Genomic DNA, 18,954 nt, shown 5'->3' with positions numbered 1-18,954 from the left:
GTGTGCCATCCACCAAGGCCTGTGCCCTGCCTTCACCCCCAATCAGCCAGGACCATCTTGCTCACCACAGACAGACATGCAGGCCTTCGGAGCGCCACCTATCCGGCCCTGCTCTTATGCAGGATGTTCAAAGTACCCTGACCACAGTCGCTCCCCAAAGTCACCCCAGCTCCAACCCATAGCAAACCCACGCACGGGCTAGTTTGGGGACTAGCAGAGCAGGCCAACTACCACGGGAAAATATGGGACAGGGCAGAGCCTCCACCAACCAACTTCCCACCAGTGCTGGCTGCTCATGCAGTCACAGCCTCCCCAGGAGCTGTCCAGAAAGAGGGGAAGTAGCCCAGGAAGAGGGGCAAAGGTCCTTGTAGACATGTGACAGTTTGCAGACAGCCCTTTGCCTAAAAGGATGGGTAAGGTCCCCTTTGTGTAACCTATCACTTGGCTTTCCTTCCTGTCACTCTAGAACCTCCCCATACTCCTGAAATAAAAATAGATGTGCTCTCGGGGACAAAAGGGTCCCTGATCCACAAAAACCTGTTCTCAAACAGCCGAGTTTTTCTCCCCCTGTTAACAATGACAGATAGGTCTGGTTCTATCCTCCTCGCCTGACCACAAGGGACAAGCCTGCTGGGCCCAGGATGTAGCCAGGATGTCTCCTGGGACAAGCTGGTCCACCACAGGGTGTGGCACTAGTCTGTCCCTATCTTGTTTGAACCGTAAAGAAAAGGTTTCTAAATATAGCCCGGCTCCTGGTAGCACCCTTGCCACTCAATAAATGCTTCCTTCTCTCTGTCAGTAGTGGCCTAACTCCCCTGATTCGGGTCCCCTTTCCCTACCCACCCCACCTCCTTTTCCTCAGATAAAAGGCCCTAAGGTCAGCCTTGCAGCTCATCCAAAAGGCTAAGGTAGGAGGACCAGGGACGGGAAGCCAGCCTGGAATTCAGAGTGGGTTCCTTCTTCTGCCGAGGCCACACTTGGGCTTTACAACCAGGATGAGTTCTGTGTCTTCCCATATGATGGTGCTGAGAGGGAATTTGGGAGCTGTGGCCTGGGAGCAAAGGGTATTGGTGGGTTACCATCAGAGAAGGACCCACCCGAAGTGAACCTGAGGGCGAAGGTGAACCTATGCACCCCAGTGGAGGGTCTCCCTGAGGCCAGCACAAGAGGCCAGGCCAAAGGTATATAGGCTCCATCCAGGGCCATGACCCCTTGGATCTTCCTCCTGCCTCTTGTCCCGTGAGGCATGTATGTCTACAGCCAAGACAGCAGCCTACAGCTCATACATGGCTTCCAAGCGTCAGGGTAGACTCTCCTTCTGGCTGTGTGCCTCCTCGGTACACCAGTTGGAAGGACGGATTCTTCGTCAGGCCCAAGGTCTTGGTGTGGACAACTGAACCTGCCGTAGGGGGATCCTAGCAGGGAGGAGAGTGAGAGATCTCCAAACTCCAGCAAAACCTCAAGGGCAGACTCAGGCACCCTCCCCAGTGAGGTCCCATCTTCAGTCTCCCAGCCTCAATGCCAGGGATGTAACAGATCCCAAACATAGGGCTTCATCATCGTCTTCAATGGATTTAGAATCACACTGGAAATACGTCTCCAGGTGTGCCGAAGAGGTGTCCCCAGTTTAGCTGAAGAGAGAGGAGACGCACTGAGTGTGGCCAGTGTCATCCTGTAACTTTAACTTTTTTTTCAAAACCTATTTCAATGATTGTTCTTAAATACTCTAACCTCCCTTGTAGCCCACCACCCACCAGAGGTATCGTAAAAGAAAGGATGGGGGGGGGGGCAGTGGAGTGTAGAAAGGTTGTTTGGAGCAACTCCCACTGTCAGGGAATCGGCAGTTCAGTTCACAGGCCCGCAGCAGCAGCTCTATCCACTCACAAACACTTCCCGGATGCACCAGCAGTTCAGTTCGCTAGAGTCGGGGTAGCAAACACGAATCAGCAGCAGTGGCGCTACCTAGCAGAGGCAGCCAGGCTCAGCCTGTGCTCAAGTGAGCAGGAGGAACCAACAGGAGCACCAGGAGAAGTCCTCAGCTGTGCCTCTCTCCGGGAAACAAAGGTCATCGAAGACCTAAGCCCCAGGAGTCACGCTCAGCCTCGGTCACTGTCCATTAGTTCTACTTATACCCTCCAAATATCACGTGTCCTCCATGGGTCTCACCTCAGCACGTGCGTCTGTCTCAGCTGACATCACTCTGCCAATCAGCCTGAGTCCGATGAAGTCGCACACCACCACATGTTTTTTGGTGTGTTTCCTTCTATGAAGTCCCGACAAGTGGAGCTCAGCTACACGATGTAAAGTGGACCAATACATGCCTGTTGTTAGTAAAGAATCCTTCATCACGTGTCCTTTCACATGCTTGTCTTAGCAGAACACCCTCTCTTCTGTGTCTGTTTCAGCTAAACCGTTTCTTCGCGAGTCTGCCTTAGTCTTTCACCTGTATCCACTTCAGGAAAACACTCCTTCGCATGTGTGGCCCAGAAAAACACCATCCAACACAACTGACTTTTCAAAGAACCCTTAAGTGCCTACCTCACCATCCCATGGACTTAATACAAAGTCCACCCCCCTCTACTTCATGACTGCTGGTGCCTTCTGACAAACCCATTTCCTGCCATGAAGACCTCTCTGTCATGACAGATCATGCTAATCACAGTAAGCCCTTCCTTCCTCAAATTGCTTTTGTTGAGTTTTTTTTTTTTCTCATCAATGAGGCAGTGTGGCCTTCGATAAATATCTCTGCATATCACAGAACGTGTCTCTGACCTGTCTGGCTTCCCTGTGGCAGATGACACGCTTACACCTTGGAGTAAGGTATGCTCTAGGAAGCCAAATGATAGAGACCAGAAGGCATCCCTCACAGGACCCTAGAGCATCTGCCTGGGATCCTCCCATCCCATGGCATCTGTAAGTCACCTGCATACATGGCAGGTGGGTAGAGGCTGGAGGTGCAGAACACTGTGGTTTGAATGTTCAATGTTCCCTGTAGGTTGATGTGTTTCAATCCATGGCCCTCAGCTGTGGAACTTCTAGGAGAGGGAGCCCTCCTGCAGGAAGTAGGTCACTGAAGGTGGGCTTTCGGTATTCATAAGCTGGCTGCACCTCCTGTCTCTTCTCTGCTTTCCGACTGCAGATGCAGTATGACCAGCTGCCTCATGCTCCCACCGCCGTGTCTTCCACACTGTGATGGGCTGTATCATCCCAAACCAGGAGCCAAACTCGATCCTTCCTCGTGTAAACTGCTTTGGTTATGTATTTTGTTACAGCAACAAGGAAAGTAACTAAGACACAGGGCCAATGGCGGTCCATGGAGTCAATAGCTGCAAAGGTGTCCTCTGCAGCCCCGAGGATAGGGAGGACCTCCAGTGGCATCTCAAAGAAAACGGCAGATCTCACTTGGCCTCCGATTCTCCTTCCCTAGGCTCAATTGTCACCCTGGCCTGCTTGCTCATTGTCCCAAATAAATACAAAGACAATGTCAGCATTCAAGGGAGTGGCTTAGACACCCAGCATCCTCCGGTGGACTCACACCTCCGGAACCCTGCCTGCACCTCCCATCCAGGTGTGAGCATGGCTGACCTCACACCTCCATATGCTCTACACTAAGAGTGAGCCATGTGGGTCCCTGTAGCTCCAAGAGGAAGACCACAGCGGGCCTATCCCGGTGCTCCACTCCACAGCCTCCAGCTCCATATCCCACAGCTCCCACAAGACAGAGTGTACAGGCAGAGGCCAGGACACCAGTGTGGCCACTGTCCAGGTAGGCATATTGGATCAGGTGCACATGCACCTCGGGCTGAAACAGGAGAAAGGGTTTATGAAGAGACACCAACTCCCTGTGTCTGTCACATCACCCAGCATGCTTGGCCTCCCAACTTCCCTGCAAGCTTGCTTGCGCTGTCCACTCAGTGGCTTTCCTGGAAAGGACAATGGAGAGGGCTGTCCAGGGACCCACAGACCCCACCAAACAGCACCAAGATGAGATGATTGTGAAACCAGAGCCCTCAGGACTCAGGGCACGCGGCAGCAGGTAAAAATATCACTCAGTTCTAGATCAAACTGCCATGAAGCCGGACCTCCTAACCAGGGAGATTGGTCAGCAGCAGCCCTTGAGACTGCATCAGCCAATAGGAGCTCATTTGACTGGGCAGACCGGGGCATGTAGGAAGCCACAACCCTGAGGCCATGAGGGCCTCCTCTATGTCCATTTAGAACCTCCATGACCTGTTTCCTGCCTGGCTGGGGTGGTTTGCTTGTTCCCACACACATTGTCTCAAGAGGAACATGGAAGCCAAAGTCCATACCCAAGTGGCTCTCCGTCCTATGACATGACTTCAGAGAGGTCAGCGTACCTCAGCCAAGGGAAATAAACAAAGAGCACAGGGTAAACATGAGACTCGGGGCCTATATGTACACGACAATCATCGGTCACTGTTGAAATGGACCTGAAAAATCCCAGCCATGCCCTAACTCAGTCCACACACTTAACTAGGGACGCCCAGCTCTCGGGCCACCCGTGTTATGAGAAAGGCCAAAAAGAGAGAAGAACCAGGTCTCCTCAATGAGATTCCGGCTGCAAGTGCTGAATGTGTTGACTTTATTCTGTTGTCCCTGAGCTATATTTGCATGACCTCGGTAGGTTGTAGATGACTGTTCCAGTAGCAGCGGATAGTGGAGGGTTTACAGGAACACTGGAAGCCATGTAGAATTGACTTGTCCTAGACTGCCCACTCCAAACAAGTTCCATGCTGGACCCCACGGACTCAGGGGACTCACCATGGCTCAGATGTAGCCTCGCCCACTCCATAAGAACAGCCATGGAGAAGAGATCCCAGGATAACACACACACACACACACACACACACACACACACACACACACACACACACAGGCTGAGAGCTGAGCATGAGTACAACACTGGGGCTCACTGCCAGCCCCACAGCATCCGAGGCCATGCACAGGAGAGCAGCATGTAAGTCCGGGGGCAGACGAACCCCCATCCTCTGAGCCTCACTGGCCCCTGCATGCTGCTTAGAAAGTCTGTGTCAAGAGACCCAAGAGAAGGAGGCCCTGTCCAGTCTTCATGCTCAGAACTGCCTTCTTGGTGTTCTTGGTGGTGCTCCCTTGGATTCAGGGCCTCATCTTAACATATTGCTGGGTTCCCCAAACTCCTCAGTGGGTCCAGACCCAGTTACTTCCTGTCTCTGTCCTTAGCTGCTTACCAGGGAAGTACAGTAGGGCCCTGTTCCCAGGATGCTGGGGGTGGGGTCAGAAAGAGACAAAAGTAGGGCTCCCAAGTCCTAGGAAGATGATAGGACCCCAATAAAGAGGAGAAGAAGACAGGGAAGGTTCACAATGGACCCAAGGCCTCTTTGTTTTCCTCCCACTCCCCTTTCTCCTAGACCCTCACCTCCCCCCACAAACAAGCCAGTGCTGGGCCTGAATCCCCATGGAAAACAGTCCCACACATATTTTTCTGAGATTTTTAAACCTTCTTTTGGCAACGCTGCCTCTGTTCTATGACCCAAGCCATCCTGACATAGGACGAGCCTGACCCAGAGTCTTGGTCCAGGTCTGTGGGCTGCAGTAGCCAGGGCCACACCCCACCTACTAGCCAGCCAGTTTCCCCAACTGTCACCCACCCGCTGCCTCCCAGAGCCACTCTCCTGCAGATGCTGGACACAGGAGCAGACAGGAGAGAACAGTCAACCCTGGCAGTGGCTTGAGGAGTTTCCAGGGCTGCTTGGCATAGCATAGCATCCTGAATGTGACAAGATGCCCAGGTGGATGACTTCATTCTCTGCTGCCACCATGAGTCAAGAGAGGGCCCAGTCCAGTTGGTAGATAGTATGAATGGTGCTGGTGAGAATTGAGTCCAGAGAGAACTCACCAGGGCCAAGAATGGCCAGCAGGAGCTGGCCTGACCATGCCCCCAGCAAGTCAGACTTGGTTGGGGCGGTACTAGCCAGGCACCCAGAACTTGTGTCACCTTTGCTCTTGTGCCTTTGTGTTAACCCCATGCTGAAAAGGCAATGTCACCCCATTTCATGGATTAGAAACTGAAGCTTGGGGAGGGGTCCTAGGTAGAGCTGAGATTTCATGGCATTGGTGTGAGGGCCAAGGCCAATCAGGCTGGACCTTGTAGTCAATCTCGGCATCTAATAAACAAGCAGGCAATGGCAGGTGGCCACAGCCTCAGCCTTCGGGTTTGAAACATGGTAAGGATGTGCAGTCTGGCCCCAAATCCTGATGGGAAACTTGTTTAATTCCCTGGAGCCTTACCTGACCCATCCATAAATAAAAATATCAAATGTTAACTTCACTTTCTGAGCCAGGACCCGGAAATATGGCCCCAAACAGCAGCATGTTCTAAAAGTGACTGTGAAGAGGTTGGCGAGTAGGGATATGTCAATATGTCCAACCAGAGGTGTGTACAGGGAATGAGGCCCCATCTGAGCTGGAAATGACAGCCTGAGGACAAGCTGTGGCCACTCCGGTCTTCAAGGGCCCTAAGCAGTGGCCTGTCCCTGCAGCCTGGCCTGGGAAGGGGAGTATCGTGGCCAGAGGGAAACAAGGACACTGCTGCCACCATTGCTACTCACAATGACTTCTGGGAAAGTGATCAGACAGACAGAAATAAGAAGTCTCAGTGCTACACATGCCACCTCCTCACTGATAGAAGAAGATCCTGTCAGAGATCACAGGGTTTCTGCCTTGAAAATGCAAGCTGAGCCTTCCTGCCTTTCTTTACCTTTTGTTTTTTTTTTGTTTTTTGTTTTGCTTTGCTTTGCTCTTTATCTTAATGAGAAGAAGCCTTGAGTGGCGGGCGTGGGAGTCTCTGCTGTGGAAAGGTCAGGAGCAGGGGCTTGTGTCCTGCACTGACACAGACCCTTCTGGAGGGCGTGGTCTGTTACTAGGTGTCCCTAGGTGACAGAGCCTGCCTTGTCTCCCGTGCTGTCTCCGAGGCCTCCTGCCAATGGACGCCCTGTTGGCCCGTGTAGTTGTGGTTGTTACTACAGGGGTTTATTTTTATCTTGCACCAGCAAAACTGATGCCCCAGCTCTGTCAAGCCACCCTCTACCTTCAGGCACAGCGTCATCGTGACTGTATGAGGGGACAGGAGTAATGAGACAGAAGTGGCAGTCATAGGCTCTGCTGGTGGACTGTCAGGGAATAACCCAGTCCTGCTCCCACCCCCATGGCACTCCCCAATACAAGGGCACAGTTCTCCGAAGGCTAAGCCAGGGCACAGGCATGCCACAGCCCAGCTACTGGGAGTGTAAGGGTCACAGTGTGCATGTACTTGGCCGGGCGTCTTTCTGATACCACGTGGCTTCTAGCACCCATGGCAACTTCCGTCACTCTGCTCCGCTTACCTATGAGGAGGCTGAGGACACTCAAGTCGCCCGTCCCTCTTGTTGAGTATTCCTCCCAAGCCACACGTCCTGCAAAGGTCCTTCAGGCCTGTCTAGCTATTGCCCCGGATGGAAAGCCAATGGGGAAGCCTGGGCTTCAAGCCAACTCAAACACACCTGGCTCTCCCTGCCAAAGAGGGGATCCAGGCACTCACACAAAGGCCACCTAGAGAATGGCACTATTGGGGCCTGGCTGAGCTTAAGACAATTCGTGGGGTCAGGTGACCAGAACCCTTTGGGGTGACAGTGTTTGACATCTGAGGCTGACTTCTCAACATCAGGCAGATCTGCCTTGGCCAGATGGAGGTCCTAAGCCAGGAATGAAAGTACCGTGTTGTGGGTACATGTAAACTGCTGTATGCAGCTGTGGGGGGAGGCCCAGCGCCGTGATCACTTGGAAGTACCCTGGTTCACCTTCAGATGTCGCAGGCCTGGTGGCATCTGGCTGCAGCCAACCACACACTGCTCCTGGGCATGGAGGAGACCACTGTAAAAGGACACAGTGAATGGGCAGAACCCTTTGGGACACTGACTGAGTGGCTATCATGTATAGGATAAGTGCTGGAACATTCTGGAAGGATTAAACACAAAGCTACAGAAAGCTGCCTTTTAAGGACTCAGCTCCAGAAAGCCTACACACACACACACACACACACTCTCTCTCTCTCTCAAACACACACACACTCAAACACACACACACACACTCAAACACACATATTCACAAATCAACATTTACATTTAAACACACATACACTCAGACATGCACACTCACATATACACTCACACTCAACATTCAAATACACACTCGCACCTATGCACATTCACACACCAACACTCAAACACACATACACTCACTCACACTGTCAACATTCATACTTAAACACACATACACACATATTCACACTCAAATGCACATGCACACACGTGCGTGCACACACACACGCACGCACACGCACATACACACACACACTCAAACACACATATACATTCACAAATCAACATTTACACTTTAAACACACATACACTCAGATATGCACACTCACAAATACACTCACTCACACTCAACATTCAAATACACACTCACACCTACGCACATTCACACACCAACACTCAAACACACACATACACTCGCTCACACTGTCAACATTCATACTTAAACACACATACGCACACTCATACACACATATTCACACTCAAATGCACATGCACTCGCACGCGTGTGCACACACACACGTACACACACACACACACACACACACACACACGCACGCACACACACTCCAACATGGCTTGTGCTAATTTCACCAGGCTAAGAAGCCAATGGAAGTCAGTCTGAGTTGAGTCAAGACTTGGCCGCTAGCCAGCTATGTGACCGTCAGCCGGCCTCGGCGTCTCATTCATGTGTCATTCAGCAGATCTCTCAGATGGAGGCCAGGGAAGTTCAGAACCCGTGACCTTCATGAAGAGTCAATAGAACCATCAAGACCTACGGACAGGCTTCCGACGCCCTTGCTCCTAAGTCGAAGATTAGGCCCCAGGTCTGGGTTCAGACTTCATTCTGATCCATGCCCTACTTTCTATAGGATGTCCTCAAAAGTGAGGTGGGCAGTGAGCCCCACCACCAGAGACCCAAAGTCATTGTCATAACTGTGAGGTCCACAGTGCACAGAGGGCAGAACCAACCACACCCAGTGTGTGGTGTGGCGTACGGCTTTGAAAAGAGGCGAGCCTGCGTTAACAGGACAGCTGTCGGTCCCTGTGGTCCACGTGCTGAATTCAGCAGAATCCCGCAAAGGAGGAAGTCAGGCTGGACTGGGTCAGCCTGGGTGGGCTCTCTGGAGAAGGGTTCTCCTTGGTGGTAGCTGCAGAAGCCAATTCCCTTTAAAGTTTTCCTGTCCTGTGGTCATGGCTTCCGTGGGCACCTGAAGCCCGGGGCAGCCTCTTAGTCCATCATCCCCTGCAAGCCTTAAGAGTCGCAAGCGGGGCGGGTGGGAGTGCGTCTCAGCCCTCATGCTGATTCCCGGCCTTCCCAAGCCCCTGCTACAACTTCAGCATCAGGGGCTAGTGCATCTCAGTTCGCTCTGGCAGACACAAAGGTCTTCCTGCATACTGTGGAGGCTCTTACTGACCACTCGGGGTCCCCAGCATAGATCTAATGGGGACACAAGACAGATAGGTGCCTCCCACAGCAATGGGCAAGACTTCCTTGGGAACTTTTTCAGAGCGGTTGCTCCAGCAGTAGCATCACTCAGCAGACATCACTTCCCAGCCTCAGGAGAACAAACACAACTCCCTAAGGCCTACCAGCCCTCCCCTCTCCTTGAGCAGGTCACAGGAGATAACTTCAATCAGGTTAATCCTCTTGTAGGCCTGTCTAAGATGGCCGCCATGCTGCCTACCCAGGAGGCTCTGTCAGACAGGGGCCAGAACAGAGGCTCCAAGGACAAGCCTTTGCTGGCACGACTAGACCCAAATCCAGATGTCTGCCACTAAGTGGTGCTCAGGATTCAACACAGGCTGACTGAAAGTCCCACAAAGGTGGTCAGCCCCACTAGTGGAGAACAACAGCATAGGTCAACCTCAGGGCCCCCAAAGGCAGTGGGAAGGGTCAAAAGCTCAGCAGCTATTTCCACAGGGGAAAAAATGCCTTCAGGCCTCCCAGGGGCTGTGACTCAAGGGTCCCTGCTGCCAGATGGCTTCTTGTCAGATTGCTTGGGCCCTGGCTCCTGTCACAGTGAGGGCTGCTCCAAGCAGGGCCCTAAGGTCAGCTACGTAGCCAATAGGACCTAGGCCTCTCATCCTGGCAGAGACAGAAGTCAGTAGGGCCCAGCCAACTTAAGTCCAGTGACAAACGGTATGACCTGAGCTTTCCCACCTACAAAGTGCACCATCAAGCTGTGGAATGGCTCACAGGACCTAAAATTCCACAGGTTTGTTCAACCCTGCTATAGGAGCTATAGGGCCTGAACCCTGCAGGGCTGTGTCCCCAAGCATAGCCCTCCACAGACGCTCACACTGTTGCCCTGTGCAGTGGGCATCTTCATCAACAATGCTATGTCACATTCTTAAAACCAGTATGAAGCTGTTTGTCAGACCTATGTCTGTAACCATGCACAAAGATGACAGGACCTGTGTCCCACACATCCTCACAAGCAGCCTTTCCACCCGGCGGAGCCTGACTGCAATGGCAGAAAGTGAGCAGGCCTACGGGGGAGGCTGGGGACCCCTCCTGGAGGGCTGAGCCTATGATTGATTGCATGTGCCAGTGTCCTTGTGGTACCTCCTCATACACAAAGACCAAACGGGTACGGCACCTAGCTCAGAATTGTTCTGGGTCAGGAGGGACAGAAGGACAGCGTCGTGTGAACAGCATTCCTCCTCCCCACGGTACACGGCAGCCAAGATCTGAGGACACCATGAGAGGCATGACACACAGCCCTATAAAACCACAGGAAGCACCGAAGAGTTGCTGGAACCGGAGGACACGAAAAGAAGAACACCCTGAAGGCCATAGCCCTTGTCAGGCCGTGGGGGCGAAGGAGGGATGACAGGGCTTGCTGGAGAAAAGTCCAGGGTGCTTCGGTCCATGGAACTAGCGATGTAAGAATGGGGTGAAGCTCTTGCCCAGCCTCCGTCACATGGAAAGCCTGGATAAGAGAACCCAGGACAGCCCTAGAGAGAGACCCTGGACTCTGCACTTCCGGGGAAACCCATCAGCCATCCCACTCCAAGCAGGGCTAGGAGAGAGCTCGGGAGGTATTTCATGTTCTGTGTCACCAAACCATGGCGCGTTGCGAGCTTCATATTTTCCCACTGACGTCAGCGGCGTGGTCTGAAGCGGCTGCAAAAGCCTCGGCAGCATAATTGCAGCTGTCTCCGCAAAGCGAAGTCAGATGGTTTTTCCGACCTCCAGCCCCCGCTCCTCCCCCAGGCCTCTCTCCTTTTTATTATGTTCCTTGGGCCCCATCCAGATGTTCCCTGCAACAACAACCCTCCAAAAATTTACAAAAAGGGAGCGAGAGCGAACAGCTTCCTGCCGGCTAGGGTGGAAGTGGCGACGTGGCAGTGTGGGGGCAGCCACGTCTGCAGGCCTGGCGGGCGGGGGAGTGGCCACATTCAAAGAATCAGGCACATCAGACACCCTTTAAAGTCCATGTCTTCTCCACCCCATGTCCTGGGTCCTGGGGACATGGCTGAGGGGCCAGGGGATTCACACTGCCTCTGGCTCACATGGGGAAGGCTGTGGCTGAGCAGAGACCAAGGCACTGTGGTCAAGACCAGGCCGGTGTTTAGACTGACTTAGCATCATGCCAACTACACGTGTAGCTAGGGTCTCCATGCTATGGAGGTGGTGCCTAGAGCTTCCATTAAGATTGGTCTTCATCTGAGCTGGCAGCTGGGATCACCTCACCCGGATGAGAGCACCAGCTGACAAGCGCAGCCCCTGACCAGGTAGAGCAGAAGAGATGGGGTGGACTCCTCAGTTTTGGGGAACAATCATCGGAGCCTCCAAGCCAAGGAAGGGTCACACAGGAGCATGCTGGGTTAGGCCTTCCTTACAGAAGAACTATCTCCCAGACTCAGGAATGGGCCTCGAACTACTAGGCCACAGGCACTCTGGGAGAGCAGTCCACAGTGACACACAGTATGTCCTGCCATTCCTGGATACCAATGAAGCCTTTGTGGGAGCAATGGCCAGCCTCTAACTGACCCACAAAACAATAATCCCCAATGCTATCTTAAAAGATGTTGGCCCTACCCAGTCCATCGTGCTCTGGAGTGCTGACCCAAGTAGGCAGAGTAGAGAGACAGAGTTGAGGCCAGCAAGGGATCAGCAAGCTATGAAAGGGGTCAGTAAGCTATAATGCAAGGCCGATGAACCCCAGGCTATGAAAAGAATGACCCGTGACACCTCCCTGTCTCCTGCCCTCCCAACCCATCACTGAAATGCTAGCCCTAAAGCTTCGGAGATCACCTCAGACCCAGGGATATGCTGAGGGCCTTGGAGCACCTGGCAGTTCCCATAATGCTTGGGGCTTTCTTAGGGACAGGATGCATGCAAGCACTAGCAGAGAGGACAGAGCCCAGGAGAGACCAAGCCTACACTGGCACAGGTTCCCATCCAGAGGAGACATGCTCCCCCCCCCCCCCCCGCACTGTCTCCTGAATGTGTGTGAGCGAGCCAGGTCAGCCTATACAGCCGCCATGCTGAGGAGGGGGTTCTTATTGGGCGTGGGCTACGCTAACTGTGCCTGAACACTGTATAGAAAACTGCGGTCTCAGCTCTGCTGAGATCAAGTGACCTAGCATGGCTCAAGGCCCCACCATAAATCACACTGTCAGCAAAGAACACTGAGGTGACCCGAGACCGCCAGGCAAACTCAGACACTGTCAGGCCAGACTCTCCAAGTGGGTTGAGGTCAGAGGTCACCTACCAAAAGCTGGGTCGGAGCCATGCCTTTGGGAACTGTGCAGGGTGTGGCCAAACCAAGCCTGCCAAGTTAACCCTTGACTAGATAGTGTCCCCAGGGTGAGGTGGGCCGGGAGGCCATCACCTCATCTCCCATGAACCCCTGTAGGGGCAGCAGGAGAGACAGATGGTTAAATCCTGGAGGAAATTTACGGTGCTATAGGAGGAATGGGGGTTGTCATGACAGAGGCCATGACATATCCAGGGCCCAAGACCACCTGTGACAGAACCTAGATCCAACTGGCCTCCCTCTGCACATTCCTCCTACCTACCCCCAAGCTTCTGGAGCAGGAAGCAGCTTGCAGGATCCAAGGCTGGCATGGCTGTAAGAGGTGTGGTCCCTCTTGAGAAGGACCGCAATTTCTTTGCTTCACTTAAGAAGGACTTTGGACTTGAATATTAGTGTTGGTTACCATATCTGTGGGGCCCCACTTGTTCCCTCCTGGGACCCCAAGGCAGTTGACGGTGGGGCATCTCAGCCCTGCAAGGAGTCAGGCAGTGTTCCTTCCAGCTGAGGGAGCCCTACTATGGAGGAGGCCTGTGTTAGCTACAGACATCATTCTGCTTCCTACTAAGGAGCCAGACCCACAAGAAGAGTGCATTGAGTCAGCAGCAAGAGGTATTTCAGTTAGACCTGAGGAAGATTGTCAGAGCAGAAGCTTGCTTACAGATGGGTTCCAGGAATTCCCTCTGTGTCTGAACCACAGGGGAGAAGCTTCTGGAAGCTTCCCAAGCATAACATGGTGGTTGGGAACAGCCTGGACAACCTCAGAAATTCTTAGGAAACAGTAGTTAGAGGAGCCACAGCTCCCTCCAAAGTGCAGAAAGGGAGGGTTGGACCTGCTCCAACCACAGTGGACAACTGGCTCTGCAGGGCACCACCTGCAGGAGAAAGAGTGAGTTTCTGCTCTACCCAGATGGCGGGCACCGGCAGAGGCAGCCAAAGACAGGCCATGGGGTCTCCCAGCAGTAGCCAGGAGAGGTGCTTAAACAGGGTCTCCTGGTTCCACATCACACAGTAGGGGCTGTGTGATTCTTGGCTGTGGCGGCACCTGGTGGGAAGGCCGCTGAACCCTGAACACACCTGACTCCTTCCGGCTGTCGGTGATGAGCTGTAACCAGGAAAGACACTGAAGGTTCTCTTTGCCCTGTGTTGTCCTTGAGGAACTCCTATTCATCCTGCAGTGCCAAGCTTGATTGTCAGCTGGGAAGACTTACCCGTCCCCTTGCCCGCTGGTATGGTCACTTCACTATAGTGGCCCACTCAGCCTTACCTGCCACCAGGATGCAGCCTGGAAGAACTCCAGACCCTAATCAGACGACAGAGTGGGTCTGGAGAGTTTGAGCTGTGGCAGGACTCAATGGAGATGTGCGGCGGTAAAGTATACACCGGGGCTTGAGGACTGGGTACTGAAATTCAAGTAAAAAAATGTCTTATTTATGGCTCATACTGAATTCATGTGGAAATGGAAACTGTTTCACATACTGACTTAAATAAAACATGAAATCCATTTCACCTGGTTTTAATGTGGCTAGCAGGAAGTTTTCAATTTTCAGTTGCATATTTAGTTTATGTGAGTTTTCGGCTGAACAAAAACCCTGCATTTGCCTACAATCACGCACATGACCCGGCCACATGCCTCCAGTGGCATTTTCTGAGTGGATAAACAGATGGGTGGATAAGCAGATGGAGGATGGGTCAGTGGATGGCTAGGTAGATAGGTAGATGGGTGGAGGACAGGTGGGTATATGAATGGGTGGTGGGTTAATGGAATATGGTTAGGTGTATCACTAGATGGACAGACGTGCAGGTTGGTGAGACAGCTGATGGGCGGGTAGACAGAGGGACTGGGTGACAGGGGGATAGAGGATAAGAGGAGGGACCAATATATGGGTGGTAGATGGATAGATACAGATGCATGGATAGATGGATGGATGGTTGAGTAGATGAGTTGATGGGCAGATGGATGGACAGACGGACAGACAGACGGATGGATGGACAGATGGATGGTCGAATAAATGCGCAAATGAACAGATGGATGGATGGACAGACAGATGAATGGATGGATGGGTGGACAGATGGATGGACAAATGGATGGGTGGGTGGGCAGACAGACAGGCAGATGGATAGATAGAGGGATGGATGGATAGATGAATGGATGGGCAGGCAGGTGGACGGACAGATGGATGGAGGATAAACGACTGACAGACAGATGGATGGACATATGGACAGATGGTTGAATAGATGAGTGGATGGGCAGATGGATGGATGGATGGATGGATGGATGGATGGATGGATAGATGGATGAATGGGCAGGCAGACAAATGGATGGACAGACAGACAGATGGGATGGATGAAGGGATGGACAGACGAACGGTTGAGTAGATGAGTGGATGGGCAGATGAGTAGTGGATGCACGAGTGGGTGGGTAGGCAGACGGAGGTATGCATGGATACGTAGCTGGGTAAACATGAATATATGGAGAAGCAGTACTTGAAGAAAAAATGTCTCCCATTGTTTGAGGCCCTGGCTAACTGCTGCACAGTTCTACCCTGGCCCAGCACAGACACCTAGTCAAGCCACAGACCCATAAGTCCCCTTCTCTGGGTCTACACTTAACCTAGTCATCTGATTGTCCCCCCTGGGGGCCTGGGACAGCAAGGGGCTATCAATGTTTTCGAGCACATGTCCAACCAAGCTGGAGGACTAGTGCTCTAGGACACAGGGATAGGAGGTCTGCTGAAGCCATCCTGCTCAGCGCCCTGCCTCTCCCACCCTTCAGCCCTGCACACCACTAAGGAGCAAGCAGGGCCTCTGCTATCCTCTAAGGCCACTCCCAGGCAGGACCCTGGCCTCCTGAGTCTGGGGCAGCATAGGTGAACTCAGCTGGGCCTTGAAAGCAGGAGGATCTAGGAAATGGTTACTAGGAGACCTGGAAGGGTGTGTGTGTGTGTGTGTGTGTGTGTGTGTGTGTGTGTGTGTGTGTGTGTGTGTGTGTGTGAATGACCTGCACTTAGTGAGGTGATGCTTCCCTCTGGTGGTGGGTATGGGTGCTGCAGATACGTGAGTGTCCTCTTCTTGGTTCACAAGTGTGCGACAGATACTCAATTCACAAGAGACTCTTCCTGGGGCAGAAACTGAACAAAATAGGGTTGTGGTGAGTCTAGGGAGCATTCTGCCTCTAGTGACATCAAGGGAAAACAATCTGGCCTCGGGATATAAAGAGTTTGTGAAGCCCCTCTTCCATTTAAAGCAGTCTTCATTCCAGCTTGAAGTGAAAGACAGCTTGCACCTCAGCTTGACAGACCGTTAAACTTCTGCAGGCGGAAGAGCCAGTCTGTGCCAGTGAAAAGGGCAGATAAGGAGTAGTGGCGTTTCTAGAGCTCTCCAGCGGGGCTGATACCTGATCCAATCAACAGGAAGTGACCACCAGAGCCAGGGAGGTGGCAGAGTCAGACCTGAAGCCTGGAATGCTTAGTTAGGCACTGGTGACAGCTATGCTCCTGCCTGCACTCAGTCCTTCACAGACAGCTGGTGGTCGTTCTTCTGTAGCAGAAGTCATCTGGCATTCTTCCTCTGTGCCTAGGCAGGGTCTCAGATCTTCCTTCCGAACATGGTGGCCGCTGCCCCACAGTGCATTTTCCCATGCTTATTGTTCAGCGTCTTTCTTTACTGTTCAGAATGTCATATGAGTGGAATTCAAAGCTCACCTGAGGGGTTGGGGATTTAGCTCAGTGGTAGAGCGCTTGCCCAGCAAGCGCAAGGCCCTGGGTTCGGTCCTCAGTTCCAGGAAAAAAAAAAAAAAAAAGTCAAAGCTCACCTGATTTGCATTTACCATCAGATTCCTGGACTTTCCCGCTGCCCCTCCCGCCTGGCCCTCACCCCCGGGGTCCTGGCAAGTCAGTTCTCCATGACAGCGTGATCCCTAAGCCTCTGAGAAGTGGCCACCTGCTCGTCCCAGGACCCCTTAGCCCCAGAGAGCCACCTTGCTCTCCACCTCCTTCTTGTGCTGCTCTGCTCTGAAGTCCAGCGAGTCTCACACTGTGGACGCCTCTAGCCCCATGCCACAGCACTTTGATTCTGGACATCCTTAGGTTTGTGATAGGCTCTGAGTATGCTAATCATGCACACAGAAAGCACTGAGTTGTCAGGTGATGGGACGCCTGGTGGTCACCTGCAAGCAAGCAGTCACTTAATAAAGCAGCTGGTGTCCCGGCACACCTGAGCAAGGGGGTCGTTTAGAAGTGGGGAGCAGAGATGAAGAGGACGAGCTAACCCAGAAAATGCTCTCCGCTCTCACCACACCATTAGTCATGTCCTCCCTGTCTTCTCCTTGGATAGGGACAAAGCCACAGGCGTTTTTAGAAAGGCCACGTCCTTATTTATTATAGCTAGGGTATCTCACAGGCCTTCTGTCGACAGACTGTTTCTAAAGAAACACACAGGCAGCAATTTCTCTAGACCTCACCATGTAGACAGGCTGGCTTCAGGCCCACAGAGACCTGCCTGCCTCTGCCTCCCGAGTGCTAGGATTAAAAGTGTGTGCCATGGGCTGGAGCGATGGCTCAGTGGTTAGGAGCACTGACTGCTCTTCCAGAGGTCCTGAGTTCAATTCCCAGCAACCACATGGTGGCTCACGACCATCTGTAATGGGATCCAGTGCCCTCTTCTGGTGTGTCTGAAGACAGCGACAGTGTACTCATACACATAAAATAAATAAATCTTTTTTAAAAAGTGTGTACCATCACACTTGGCTGTAAGCCATTATTATATAGAATTAATATATGCTAATAAAAAACATTTTAAAAAATGCCCAGCCTAGCATATCCTCTAGCTCCTGGTGGTTCCAACAGGGTCTGCAGTAGGTGTTATATAATGATCCCATCCCATAATACATGTTTAAACCTCAGAATGGTTTTAGGTTTGCCTAATACTTGCTGTCAACAGAAATTCTACACATTTATAGTGTGTCTTCCTCACTCCGTCCAGCCCCATCCTTTCTCTCCTCTCTCTCTCTCTCTCCCTCCCTCCCTCCCTCCCTCCCTTCCTCCCTTCATCCTCCCACCCCTCCTCCTCCCGCCTCAGTCTCTCCTATCTTTATCACATCCCTTAATTGAGGCAGTACTGATAGTTTGATCATGTGAGTGTCTCATGAGTAAATACGCACCGTGTCTCCTTGGGTTTCTTAGGACACCTCTTTTGATGGCCTCAAGGTGTCTGGAGTGCCCCATGTGGGGTTTTCTGATGCATTCCTTGTGGTCCATTCCTGCTATGCCTCTGTGTGCTGGAAGTATATTTCATCCTTCCTGGTTCTACCGGGGCTACGCTGAGGGAGACTTGGGCTGATTTTTTTTTTTTCTTTAAGAAAGGGTCTTGGTACGTCTAGCTCAGCCAGGCCTCGAGATTGTGCTGTGATGCTATCGCTTGCTTTGGCCTCCTGAGTAAAGGAGTTACAGTTTGCCACCGCGTCCAGCTTGTACTTGGACCTCTTCAGACTTCTCAGCCTCTTAGTGATGGGCTTTGGACTTACATGAGCCTTTGGGTGGAATGTTTGGCTTTTCTACAGCGAGCATATCCCCCAAAGGCTCCCGTGTTAAAGGTGTGGTCCTCCTCCACTAGTGACATACGAACGGGTGAGTGGAGACTGAGCCCTATAACTGTGATTGGATTAGCCCACTAGATGGGCAGGGAGCTGATGGCTGGCTGTGGTTCTCAGGAGACCTGGATTGAAGGACATGGCTTGCCCTGGACCCTCCCTCTCTCCCTCTCTGCTCCCTGTGCCGTGAGATATGGCTCTGCTACCTGGCATGTTCTGCCTCACCTGCCCCTCCCCCAGTGATGAGCCCAGAAACAGCACAAAACCTGGACCGTGATCACAAATGTCGAAGAGTGATTGGTAATTAATCTTTCCTGCTTGTTTCCCCAGTACTGATCAAGTGAGAAGGGCTAACTTCCATCCGGGTGATGGTGGTGGATGTGCTATCGCAGTGTGGTCCCGGGTAACAGTGTCACTTCTCTTCCTTACACACCAGGCTCCTCTGGGGAAGTCACCACGCAGGCCC

This window comes from Rattus norvegicus, chromosome 3 (assembly GCF_021556685.1).
Source record: "Rattus norvegicus strain SHRSP/BbbUtx chromosome 3, alternate assembly SHRSP_T2T, whole genome shotgun sequence".
In the NCBI taxonomy this organism is placed as follows: Eukaryota; Metazoa; Chordata; class Mammalia; order Rodentia; family Muridae; genus Rattus; species Rattus norvegicus.
Note: the sequence above shows the minus strand (reverse complement) of the source record.